Source organism: Gossypium hirsutum, chromosome A11 (genome assembly GCF_007990345.1).
Source record: "Gossypium hirsutum isolate 1008001.06 chromosome A11, Gossypium_hirsutum_v2.1, whole genome shotgun sequence".
NCBI classification, from domain to species: Eukaryota; Viridiplantae; Streptophyta; class Magnoliopsida; order Malvales; family Malvaceae; genus Gossypium; species Gossypium hirsutum.
The window spans coordinates 112,290,257-112,303,930 of NC_053434.1; positions in this window are offsets into that span (position 1 = coordinate 112,290,257).

The window sequence follows — 13,674 nt, forward strand, 5'->3', positions numbered from 1 at the left end:
TAAATACCCTTGAATAATATAATTTCTTTTTAATTACAATAAGACATTTCTTTAATTTCCTAACGAGTTGGGTGACCGACAAGGGCGAAGCCAAGGGGGCTGGCATGGACCCCGGCCCCCTTAAAATGTAAAATTGCATTTTAGACCCTTGAAATTTTTTAAAAATTTTAAATTAATAAAGGTAAAATTACACTTTGACCCCCCTAAAATTATAAAAATTTGATTTAATCCTTTACAAATTATAAAAATATAAACTATAAAAAATTCAAATTTCATCCGGCCACCCTAAAAAATTTTCTGGCTTTGCCCCTGGTGACCTACATGACACCAACTCAATCAAATGCTTAATAAATAGTATAGATATATACAACTAATGAGATAATAAATTGTGCATATTAAAATAGAAATGTATAAAATACATCAAAACAAAGCCTTGGTTGAGTAATAAATTTTAAATTTTACTAATCTAATTAGTGTAGGTTCAAATGTCACCATATGCATATTTTTATTGATTTTTGTTAAAATAAAAAGACTAAAATACCCTTAAATGGTTTAACTTATTTTAATTATGGATGGGTATTTTCGTAATTTCTCTAATAGGTATTTTTATTGCTTTCGTAATTTCTCTAATTATGGATGTTTTAAAACATTCAATAAATAGTATAAAATTTGACAAAAATTACTATGATTAGATTGCTTTCGAGATACTTTCTATTCAACTCATTTCCTTGAACCATGCAACTAGCATAGCTCATTTACAATTGGTTAAAATAGTTGAAACTAACACCATGTTTGGTTCACCTGAATAGCTTAGTTATTCTGGGTGTATTCACCCCACCATAGTGAAGCAGACATTGGTTGGCTAAATGACCATTCAACCGAATGGCCATTCCGAGGCTAAGCGGCAAAGTCCCGTAATCACCATTACGTATTCCCACCTCTAAATGGGTAATTCGGCGATTCTTGGAATTGATTTCTTCTCTCTTTTTTTACCTAATTTACCAATGCAGAAAATCATCTGAAACTCCAAAACTAAACAAAGAAAATCCATAGAAAACAACAACACTTTAATATAAACATTGCAGTAAGCAAACCATAGCAGAAAAAAAAATAACAAAATTTTATAACATTTATCTTTAAAAAAGAGACTCAATCATTTCAATCTCAAACACTCAAACAAAATACAAAGAAAAGAACAACAACCCATTTACAGGAACACCTAAAGAAACCGAATCTGCTTAAATTTTTAAGCAAGTAGATTGCATGTTTCTTCATCTTTGTTACTATTTGGTCTTTTAAGGTAGAAAAGAAAGTCATGGCTGGTTGCTCTTTTGGAATTATGGGATCCAAAATTTCTAAGCATAACAAGTGGCTTTTTTTATAAAAATAACCCAAAAAATTTAATTAATTATCAAAATGACCCATTTTTTTAATTAAACACGAAAATGACCTGAAATCTACAATAAAAGTTGGTGGAGCCAAATCATTTGGCGCCACCAACATGCCACGTCAGCATCCATGAAAAAAAATCAATTTTTTGGTGGAGCCATATAGAATGGCGCCACCTGTATAAATATTAGTGAAATATTGAAATTTCTAAAAATATGGGGAAACTTAAAAAAATTTACCATTTTCTGGTGGGGCCAATTAATTTGGCGCCACCAGATTACTGACACCACCCTGCTGTTACTTTCTTTTTCTTTTTCTTTTTTTTTACTTTTGTTTTTTTTATGTATTGTCTTTTATCTTTATTTATTTTATTTTATTTATTTTTTATGATTAATTTTAAAAAATTTGAAATGTATATTTGAAATATATTATAATATATATTTTTTATATTTTAAATATATATATTTGAAATTATTTTTCTAAATTTTAAATATTATTTTTAAATATTTTTTAAAATTTTAAATATTATTTTTTAAAATATTAAATATATTTTTAATAATATAAAATATTTAAATATTTTAAATATATGACCTTTCAAGTTTATTATTAGTTTTTCAAATTTATTATTAGTTTTATAATATTTTAAATATTATTTAATTTGTTTTATAATATTTTAAATTATTATTTTTAAATTATTTTTAAAGATATTCAAATCATTTTTTAAATTCTATTTAAAAGTTAAAAATAATATTTTATTTAAAAAAAGTAAAATTTAAATTAATTAAAAAATAAAAAAATTTGTTAAAAAAAGATTTATTTATTAAAAAAATTTATTTAAATATATATTAAAAATTTAAAATTAAAATTAAAAATTAAAAATATATATTATAACTGGTTACATCATGTCAGTGATGTAACCACTCATGAAGTTAAATATTAATTAAAAAAAACCAATGTTATATGAGGGGGGTTTGGTCCCCTTCAGAACAAAGAAAAGAGGAAAAAAAATGTAAGTTACTTAAAAAAAATTATATTTTATAGTTATTGTAATATAATAATTAATTATATTGTATTATGTTTTTTTTATATTATGCAGATATCAAAATATATTCTGGAACAAATATGAATCACACTTCATCTAGGATCAACGAAATAGTAAAATTAATTATGAATTAAATAAAAAAATCGTTTTAGTTTTTCTTTTTTTTGTGCTAAGCATTACTTTACTCAACGTGTTTTGATTGCATGAAACTGATATCTATTTAGTTATTATTATTCTTTTTTAACTATTTTCTTGCATGAAATTAATCTCTACATAATAGTTATAATTTTTTTAACTTTAGTACACATTCATAAATTTATGTACTTAATATATATTTTTAATAGGTGAAGACAAAAACGATTTTCTTAATATATTTAAAATTTTTAAAAACTTAAAAAAATTAAATATATTAAAAAATGTTAAGTATAACCAATTTTAAAATTTTAATATATTTTTAAAAAAAATAAATATATTAAAAATGTTAAGTATAATTAATTTTAAAATTTTAATATATTCAATATATTTTTTAAAAATATATTTTAAACTGTTAATATATTTAATATATTTTTTAATAGGAAAAGAGAAAAATGATTTTTTAATATATTTAAAATTTTAAAAAAACTTAAAAATTTTAAATATATTAAATTTTTAAATATGTTAAAAGAAAATGTTGAGTATAACCAATTTTAAATTTTGAATAACTGAATATATTTAAATATATTAAAATTTTGAACATATTAAAAAAATTTAAGTATAACCAATTTTAAATTTTTAAAATTTTAATATATTCTTTAATAGGTAAAGACAAAAAAGGTTTTTTTTTAATATATTTAAATTTTTAAAAGGAAAAAGCCAATTTATTTGGCTCCACCAAAAAAGAGAAATTTGATTTTAAAGTCCCTTTATTTTTTAGAAATTGTAGTATTTACCTAGCATTTATAAAAAAAATTAAATTTTTTTATAAAAGTTCTCGTATGTAAGATAAATTTTCGAGTTTGAATATGCCTAGTATTTATAAAAAATAAGTTTTATTTTTATTTTTATATTTACCCATACAACCTATAATTTTTTAGGATATTATTATTATTTTTATGTATTTTTTGTAGTTATATAGTTGCCTTTAGTTTTAATGCTTAACTATGATTAGGACATAATAATCACATTTGATTTATACGAGTTATTATTAATATATTATGACAAATCTTCATTCTATTATTAATATATTGTTACTTGTTTAATTTAACTTAAATAAAAAATACTTAGAATAGCTACGTTGGTATAGTATAAGTGTGATATTTTTGTTTTCTCAATCTTTCAATTTTATTCTTCAATATATAATTTTAAGTTTAAATTATATAGATAATTGATTTATCATATTTTTGTAAAAAAATTTACCATACAGGATGAGTATCGAGTTTTGAGGTCACGGTTTCATTTTCCCAAGTATGATCCGGACAAGCGGATCATGCCATACTTACAGTTGGCGGGATTTGGGGACGTCGCATTGATCCAGAGGTTTGACCTAAAGGCAAACTTAATATCCACCTTGGTTGAGCGGTGGTGTACGGAAACCCACACCTTCATTATGCCATGCGAAGAGTGAATTATCATATTGGAAGACGTCGCTATGCAACTTGAGGTACAAGTTGATGGTGCTTCGGTCACGAGTCGAAGCAAAGTGTTGGAACCTTCAGTACCATGCCACAGATTGCTTGGACGGTCCCCTAATGATGAGGAACAGAATTTCACATTCTTGACATTGAAATGGTTGAGAGCAAATTTTAAGGAGTTATCGAGCATTGCCACTGAGTAGGAGGTGATGTGTGCTGCTCGAGCCTATATTATGCAGCTGATCGGGGGGTACTTGTGCCAAAAAACACGTCTAATAGGGTCCACTTAAAGTACTTGCCTCCATTGGAGAATTTTTCTCGTGCCGGTAGCTACAGCTAGGGATCGGTGGTGTTGACAGCATTGTACTATGAGCTTTGCCGAGCAACAAAACATGGGGTTAGTAACATGGCTAGTTGTCTGGGTCTGCTACAGTCTTGGGCTTTATACAGGATGTCGTTTCTAGCAGCTATTAGGTGATAAACCGTAATTTATACATATTTTTACTCCATGCTTAATGCATTTTATGGATGATTTTTCCTTAGAATTGGTGAATTTGATGCTCTTAATGCCTTAATTTCATGTTTTATACTTAAGTAAGCATAGGAGAGTGAAAGGAACGAGAAACGGGCTAAAAACGGAGAAAATGGGCTAAAGTACAAAATCAACACGGCCTGGACTTCCTCACACGGGCAGCCCACACGGTTGTGTCAATTTGGCAAAATCGAATCACGACTCACACGTGTAGAACACACGTCCGTGCCAATTTAACAAGCTCGAACACAGCCTGAAGTAATTGCACACGGGCGTGTCCCTGCCGAGCCCAAGTTGAGTCCAATTCAAAAAAGACCACTTTTGAGGGTTCATAGGCATTACAAAGCCTATAAATACACCCTAGAGGAGGAAGAAAGGGGAGGCATAGAGAGGAAGGAAGGAATTACTCGAAGGAAGTCGATTGATCCATCTCAGAAGCCGGATTCATCCTCAAAACTAAAGATCTCCCTTCACTTTCCCCTCAGGAGTTTTGGGTTTTCTTTATCTTTTGTATTCATTATTCTTCTGATATGTTTTCCTTTTTAGTTATGAACTAAATCCCCTAAATACCTAGGGGGATGAAACCTAAGACGAATCTTGTTATTATTTTCTGAATTGTATGATAAATATTTAATTTGTTCTTAATTATGTGTTCTTGATTCTTGTTGATATCCCAGGATATTAATTCAAGATAAACCCTTATTCAGAGGAGGAATAGACCCTGTCTAAGAGTACATTTGTCATAATTAAGCGGAGTTGATTGCGCGCCTAAAGATAGGGTGACAGGATTTTGCTGGATTAGGGTGAAACCTAATAAGGGGATCCATTGATCGAGTTAATGCAACCCTAGGGTGTTAATTAGAGAAAAGTCTCAATTATTCAATTTGGGGATTAGACGTTATTAGTTTTGAATAGGGATAATAACATAACTTAGGGATCTCTACGGAACAAGTTAAATGAATAAATCGTCCGATTCAGAGTCAAAATAACAAGTGAAGTTTAGGTGGATTTTTCCTTAGGTATTATCTTAATTCAATCGTTTTTCCAAAAGTAATTCCCCAATTCTATTTTCTGTGAATTCTTAGTTTAGATAATTAGTTAGTTAAAACAAACCCCTTTTATTCTTAGGCTAGATAATAAAAAGACAGTCATTACTAGTACTTTTATTTCCTTTGGGTTCGACAATCCGGTCTTGCTAAAGCTATACTACTGTTCGATAGGTACACTTTCCTTCATCGGGATAAGAGTTAGTTTCAAGAACGATTCATTATAAATATTTAAAACCTGTTGCGAATATCACGTACCAAGTTTTTGGCACCATTGCCGAGGAACTAAGATATTAGGAACACTCAATTTTTATTACTTTAGCCATTTATTTTCCTTGCAAATTAATTTTATTTTATTATTATTTATTAATTTACTTTTTATTCTCTTGGCAGGTTTTTTTATAGTTTATGGCTAAAAGAAACTCGTCAGGACCACTACTTTTTGACGAATAAATTGATTGCACAGTTCGCAAAAACCAAAGAGAAATAAGGCGAAGTCTAACATACACAGAGGAAGGGCAAGAGGATGATATCTCAACTACGACCGAGGAGATGGCTGAAAATCAAGATAATCAGCTACCTCCTATGATACCCGCTGAACTAGCAAATCAGAATCCTGCTCCTCGTACTATGTATGATTATGCTAGACCTACTTTAACAGGAACTGAGTCAAGTATAGTTAGGCCTGCTATTGCTGTGGATAATTTTAAACTAAAACCTAACACTATTCAAATGATACAACAATTTTTTCAGTTTGATGGTTTGCAGGATGAGGATCCAAACACTAACTTGGCAAATTTCCTGAAATTCTGCGATACATTTAAAATTAATGATGTTTCTAACGATGCCATTCATCTTCGGTTATTCCCTTTTTTATTGAGGAACAAAGCTAAACAATGGTTGAACTCGCTACCACGAGGGTCAATTACTAATTGGGAACAAATGACCGAAAAATTTCTATTAAAATATTTCCCGCTAGCTAAAATAGCCAAATTACGTAATGATATCTTTTCGTTTGTGCAGATGGACTTAGAAACTCTTTACGATACATGGGAGAGATACAAGGACCTACTGTGAATGTGTCCTCACCATGGATTACCCCTATTGTTGCAAGTTCAAACATTCTAAATGGTGTGAACCCCTCGACAAGGCAAATGATTGATGCAGCAGCTGGAGGAACCATCAACAACAAAACACTTGAAGAGGCTTACGAATTTATTGAAGAGATGTCACTGAATAACTATCAGTGGCAAGTCATAAGGACTAAGCCAATTAAAATAGCAGGCGTTTATAACGTCGATTCGATTACTATGCTGTCAAACCAGGTAGAACTTCTAAATTAAAAGATTGACGGTTTACTTGGTTCTACTCAGGTACATTCAGTAATGAGGTGCGAGACAAATGGAGGAGGAACATGCACAAAATATCAGCCCTTCAACCCTAGCATCGAGGAGGAACAAGTCAAATATATGGGTAACAATAACTCTAGATCCCAAAATAACCCATATAGTAACACTTATAATGCAGGTTGGAGGAACCATCCCAATTTCTCGTGGGGCGGTCAAGAAAATCAAAACCACAACATTCTCCGGGTTTTCAACAACCACCCTATCAACAGGAAAAAAAACCGAACCTTAAAGAGATACTATCTAAATTTATCTCGTGTCTGAAACTCGTTTGTAGAACACCAAGACAGCACTTAAAAATCAACAAGCGTCGATCCAAGGGCTCGAAACTTAGATAGGCCAGCTGTCCAAACTAATCTCCGAACGACCACAAGGTAGCTTGCTAAGTAATACTGAACCCAACCCAAGGGAATAGCTCAATGCGATTAATGTTCAAGATGAAGAAGGATTCGTTGAGCCTGAGCCAGAACCGAGGCAAGAAACTGTGGTGAGCAGAGATTAAGTGAGGTACGTCATGATAAAAACAATTCAGCAAATGTCGAATATAAACCTCGTGTGCCATACCCCAACACGACAAGGAAAGACCGCTTAGATGAACAATTTGTTAAATTACACATTAACTTACCGTTTATTGAAGCTTTATCACAGATGCCAAACGCAATGAAATTTTTAAAAGAGCTTTTAGCAACTAAGCAGAAGTTGGACGAGGTGTCGCATGTGGAGCTAAACGCAGTTTGCTCAGCTATTCTACAGAATAAACTACCTAACAAACTAAAAGATCCAGGGAGTTTTACGATTCCTTACTTAATTGGTAGTTTAAATGTTAATAATGCATTAGCTGATTTAGGGGCTAGTATTAACATCATGCCCTATAAAATGTTCAAACAATTAGGTATTGGGAAACCCAAACAGACTAAGATGAGCATTCAATTAGCAGATAAAACTATAAGGTTTCCTAGAGGTATCATTGAAGATGTGCTAGTTAAAATCGATAAATTTATATTTCCCATTGACTTCATTGTTTTAGACATAGAGGAGGATAGCAAGACTCCTTTGATTTTAGGAAGGCCCTTTTTGGCAACTGCTAAAATGATTATTGATGTTGGCATAGGTGAGCTCACACTTCATGTGGGAGACGAAACAATCACCCTTCAAACTCGCAATTTTGGCAACACATCAAAAATTGAAGGTGATCTTCTAAACCATTCTACTAAAATTAACAATATGGTGCAACCTACTTTGCAGAAAATGAGTCTGAAGAAAGTACATGAACTATTCTCAAGCAATAGTAGAGGACCTACTCATGAAGAATGAAAGCTACAAATCAAGGAGCAAGATGAATGGCGGACGCATAAACTGAGAACACGCAATAAACCAAAACTACACCAAAATGAGCTCAATACCTTTCCAAATCAACTTAAGGTTGGAGATAGAGTTTTATTAGATGCCGAAGATCCTCACATTGTCACTACCAAACTGAATGAAGAAATCCCCCTTACAGTACTTAGCATTTTCCCATTCAGTACAGTCGAGGTAAGTCATCCTAAGTTCGGCATTTTTAAGGTAAACAACACCCGTCTAAAACCTTATTTTAATGAGAATGATAGTAGGAATGAGGAGTATAAACTCCTCAAACCACCATAACCATTCAATGGAGAGGTAAGTCGAGCTTAGACTATAAATAAGCACTTTTCGGGAGGCAACCCGAGCACAAATTATATTAATTTCTTTCAATTTTATTGTTTAACACCTAACTTACTAACAGAGCCCTTGAATACAGGTTTACTACATAGACACAGCCAAGCACATGGGCGTGCTTAGGGCAGTGTGAAAACAGGCTAATTTGCCAAAACAACACAGGCGTGCGAAATACCAGTGCCTTGAAACCGTGGCTGAACCTGTCAATTTAACACAGGCGAGCGACACGCTCGTGTCTAGCACTCGTGGTCGAACCTGTTAAATTACCACGGGCGTGGGCCTGCATACACGGGTATGCGAGAAGTGAACAACGCCAGCCACAGCCGTGCGATACAGCCGTACGGAAGAACATGCCCCAGGAATACGGGCATGGGACAATTGTCAGACGCGCCTAAATTTAAAAATTCGAGAATCACACGGGCTAAAATTAGGGAACACGGTTGTGTTCCCTAGCCGTGTGCCCCAAAATCTATAAATAGGTTGCACTATTCATTGTCTTCTTCACCCAAAAACCCTAACCCTAGCCACTGCAAGTCCACACGCCCTTCTTGCCACGCCTGTGCACTGCTTCTAACTCTATTTTCGACACCCAATCTCTCTCCTTTAGCGTTTGTTTACTCCTTTCTCTTTTATTTCACTGATTTATAATGTTATTTATCATAGTAATCTATCTTTTTCATGTTATTTCCATCCTTCTATCACACAAATTTCATTTATAGAACAAGTTATCATCTTTTTCATGTTCAAATTCTTACTCATTACATGATTTCTCTACTCCATTTAATTAGTTAGAAGTGAATATTCATGGTTAGGATAGTTGAAATATTCATGCTTCTTGTGTTGACATTTCTATTCATTCATATAGTATATTGCATTCCATTCTTTGTCATTTTTACTTCTATCACCATGCTAATGCCACAAAAAGTATACCATTGAACTTTTTTGTTTTAGTTAAACTTAGTAGTTGTGGCTGAACATATTTATGGATTTTTCTCCTCGAATTTAGTCGCATTTTACCCTGTCTACTTATCAAGACGAATTGATGTTTCCAATTGCAGGTACTATGTCTTCTTCACGTGGTAAAAAGGTCGTTGTCCCTGCTTCAAAGAAAAGAAAGGGAGTGTCATCTACCTTGGGTCCTACAGCGAAAATTCGTCACCCTTTCCTGAGGTTCCCCATCGGGCCCCAAGAATAACTTTTCCAAATACTCTGGGCCCGACCTTTAATTACGGGCCGCTGTATCGACTGGGCTGCAGTAAAACAAGTTCAGTTGGCTGATGCGATTCGAGCCCTCCTAACTACTGACCATTGGGAGATTTTCTCTAGGATCATCGAGCCAATATATCTCGAGCTCACGATAGAACTATGCTCAACATTTCATCTTTAGACCGTAATGACTAACTACGATGATCCCGGTACGGTCTAATTTCGTTTAGGGGGATTAGTTCGCCAGCTAAGCGTCTCAGAATTAAGTTCTGCGCTGGGCTTATATACGGAGGTGTTCAATGAAGAGAATGACTTACATGCTCTCAACCGCCACATCCATCATTCTTCTTCACGGTGCTACGCACTAGGACCAGGTTCAGCCACTTACAATCATAGTCGCTCCAAGGTCTCGGCTCTCCCTCCATCCCTGAGGTACCTACACGCCATTTTGGCTCACACGATTACAGGAAGGCGAGAGAGCACTAGCGTTGTCAACACTCATGACGCCTACTTTCTATGGTGTATGTTGCACGGGCACGTCATTGACCTTGTCTATTTCATCGCTCTTGATTTTCAGCACCAGACGGAACGGCATAGAAGGGGGTCATCTCCATTGGCCCCTATGTTACTCAGTTGGCTCGACACTTTGGGCTCCTTGACACCACAGCCCAAGAATCATCCTTGACCCTCATTGGCCAGATGTCTCCACAAGGCATCTCGAGCATGTTAAGCATGAGGATGATAGAAAATCGCCGAGGAACCTACCCTCCTCAATATCGTCTCGCCCAATCTATTGAGGAGGAGGCCCTCGAGGACATTACTGATGATGTCCCTTCACAATACGAGGATCCACCGTCTCAGCAACCACCACCCTCTCGTCTAGTTCATGCGGCGGCTTCATATGCTGACGTCTCTGAGTGCCTCACTCGATTCGAGCAGCAGTGTTTTCAACATTGATGCTATTCTACAGCAGATTTGTCAGCACCTCCACATCTCATCGCCAGTCCCACCTCGCGAACCATCCAGCGATGAAGATGTTTAAAAACATTTATTTATTATTTTATATTTATAATTTTTAAACTAATTTTTATTTTTATTAGATTTTAGAAATTTATTTTTAATCATCAATTTTGGTTATTTCTTTATGAGTAATTATTTTTCCTAATATCCCCTAAAAAGTTCCTAATTTTATCACAGTTATATAAAGCTCCTAAGCTCATCATCGCATAGGAACTAAAAATTCCATTGGGAAAGGTTCTTCACAACTGCCATGTCCTGATCGACCACAACCATAGCCACCACTAGATATAACATTCTTTTGGCACAGGACTTATGAACTAATGAACCTCTCCCACCGCTGGAGTATCCTCCTCTACCTCCAAGCCGATTATTCTCCAAACCTCCAGTTCAAGGAATTTTATCCATTTTTAATTCAGGAAGTTTCACTTCTCTCCCTCTCTTATTTTTATAGTCTTATATCTATCTTTGTACATTGAGGGCAATGTACATCTTAAGTGTGGGGGGAGGGGGTATTCATTTCATTATCAGAAAAAATCCCTGAATGACTGCCTTGTTCTATTGAAAAGCTCTCATATCATATTTAGGATAAATTTTGATTGATTTATGATTTTGATTGATATATCTAGAATTAAAACATAGGCATCTATGCATTGATTGTTTAAACTTTAAGACATTAGAGAATCAAGCATGATAAGTTGATTTTTAAGAATTTAAAATTTTAGGTTGTTTCCCCAAAGTTTAGGTATTACTTTGAGTTTGAATTCACAAGTTTTAAACATAAAAAAACCATAATTTTTGTGAGATTTTTGAACCTTTTGAGCATCTATTAATTCTTTCATGCTCACTTTTATTATTGCTTTGAGTGCGTCAATATTGAACTGTTATTCTAGAACTTGCCTGATTTGATTTGATATGTCAAAATGAGAAAGACACTTAGGATTAACCCACTCATGCCATGAAAAGCCTACCTCCATGATTAACCCCTAGTAAACCCCGTTGAGCTAACAAGCCATTTCTTATATAACCCTTAATATTAACCCTTAAGCCATTATTGTTGAAATCCCCTAAATTAATTTGATCCCCATTTTTGTTGATATTTGAATTGAAATAGTTGCTTAGTTATGTTTTATTTTACTTTGTAATTTAACTTGTTCTTAAAAAAAAACATACTTATTAGTAGCAGTAATCTTCTTAGCTAAAGAAGTTAAATTCCTTATTCTGAGAAAAGCTCTGTTGTATGCAATTGATGACTAGCTATTTTTCTAGTTAGGCAATTTTTCAATTCAATCTCGATTCTAACCTTTTCTTTCAGCTTGAGACCACACCCCCTAACCAGGCCTCGTTATAACCCTCTAAAGACCTTTTGATTGATGTTTCATCTCAATTTATAAGTGGTGGAGATTTGATTTTCATGCAAGCCTATGGTAATGACTTTTCATTATTGACTATTGAGTGCTTCATTTATTGTCCTTAAACATCTTGAGTGATTTGAGTGAATCTTTAGTGAAGATGTGAAACTCTGTGATATTCTGAATCAAAGGTAATTACTTAGATGAAGGGAGACACCTATGTTTTCACGATAAAATGCTCAACTTGGAATGTTTGAAACTTTAATGTTCTTTTAGTTGAATTCTCAATGTATGATTACTTGTGGATTATTTCGAGATATTATCTATAAAAATTGTAAGTTGAGAAGAAATTATTTTGATTATAAGTTGAGGATTTTGCTTGAGGACAAGTAAATGCTTAAGTGTGGGGGTATTTGATAAACCGTAATTTATACATATTTTTAACCCATGCTTAATGCATTTTATGGATGATTTTTCCTTATAATTAGTGAATTCTATGCTCCTAATGCCTTAATTTCATGTTTTATACTTAGGTGAGCATAAAAGAACAAACGAAACGAGAAACGGGCCAAAAATAGAGAAAATGGGCCAAAATATGAAATCAACACGGCCTGGACTTCCTCACACAGACAGCCCACACGGCCGTGTCAATTTGGCAGAATCGAAGCACGACTCACACTGGTAGAACACACACCCGTGCCAATCTAACAGGCTCGAATACGGCCTGAAGTAATTGCACACGGGCGTGTTCCTGTCGAGCACAAGTTGAGTCCAATTCAGAAAAGACCACTTTTGAGGGTTCTTAGGCATTCCAAAGCCTATAAATACACCCTAGAGGAGGAAGAAAATGAGAGGCACAGAGAGGAAGGAAGGAATTACTTGAAGGAAGCCGATTGATCCATCTCAGAAGCCGGATTCATCCTCAAGACTGAAGATCTCCCTTCAATTTCCCCTTAGGAGTTTTGGGTTTTCTTTATGTTTTGTATTCATTATTCTTTTGAGATGTTTTCCTTTTTAGTTATGAACTAAATCCCCTAAATACCTAAGGGGATGAAACCTAAGACGAACCTTGTTATTATTTTCTGAATTGTATGATAAATATTTAACTTGTTCTTAATTATGTGTTCTTAATTCTTGTTTTGACATCCCAGGATACTGATTCAAGATAAGCTCTTATTCAGAGGAGAAATAGACCCTGTCTAAGAGTACATTTGTCATAATTAAAGGGAGTTGATTGCGCGCCTAGAGATAGGGTGACAAAATTTTGCTGGATTAGGGTGAAACCTAATAAGGGGATCCATAGATCGAGTTAATGCAACCCTAGGGTGTTAATTAGAGAAAAGTCTCAATTATTCAATCTAAGGATTAGACGTTAT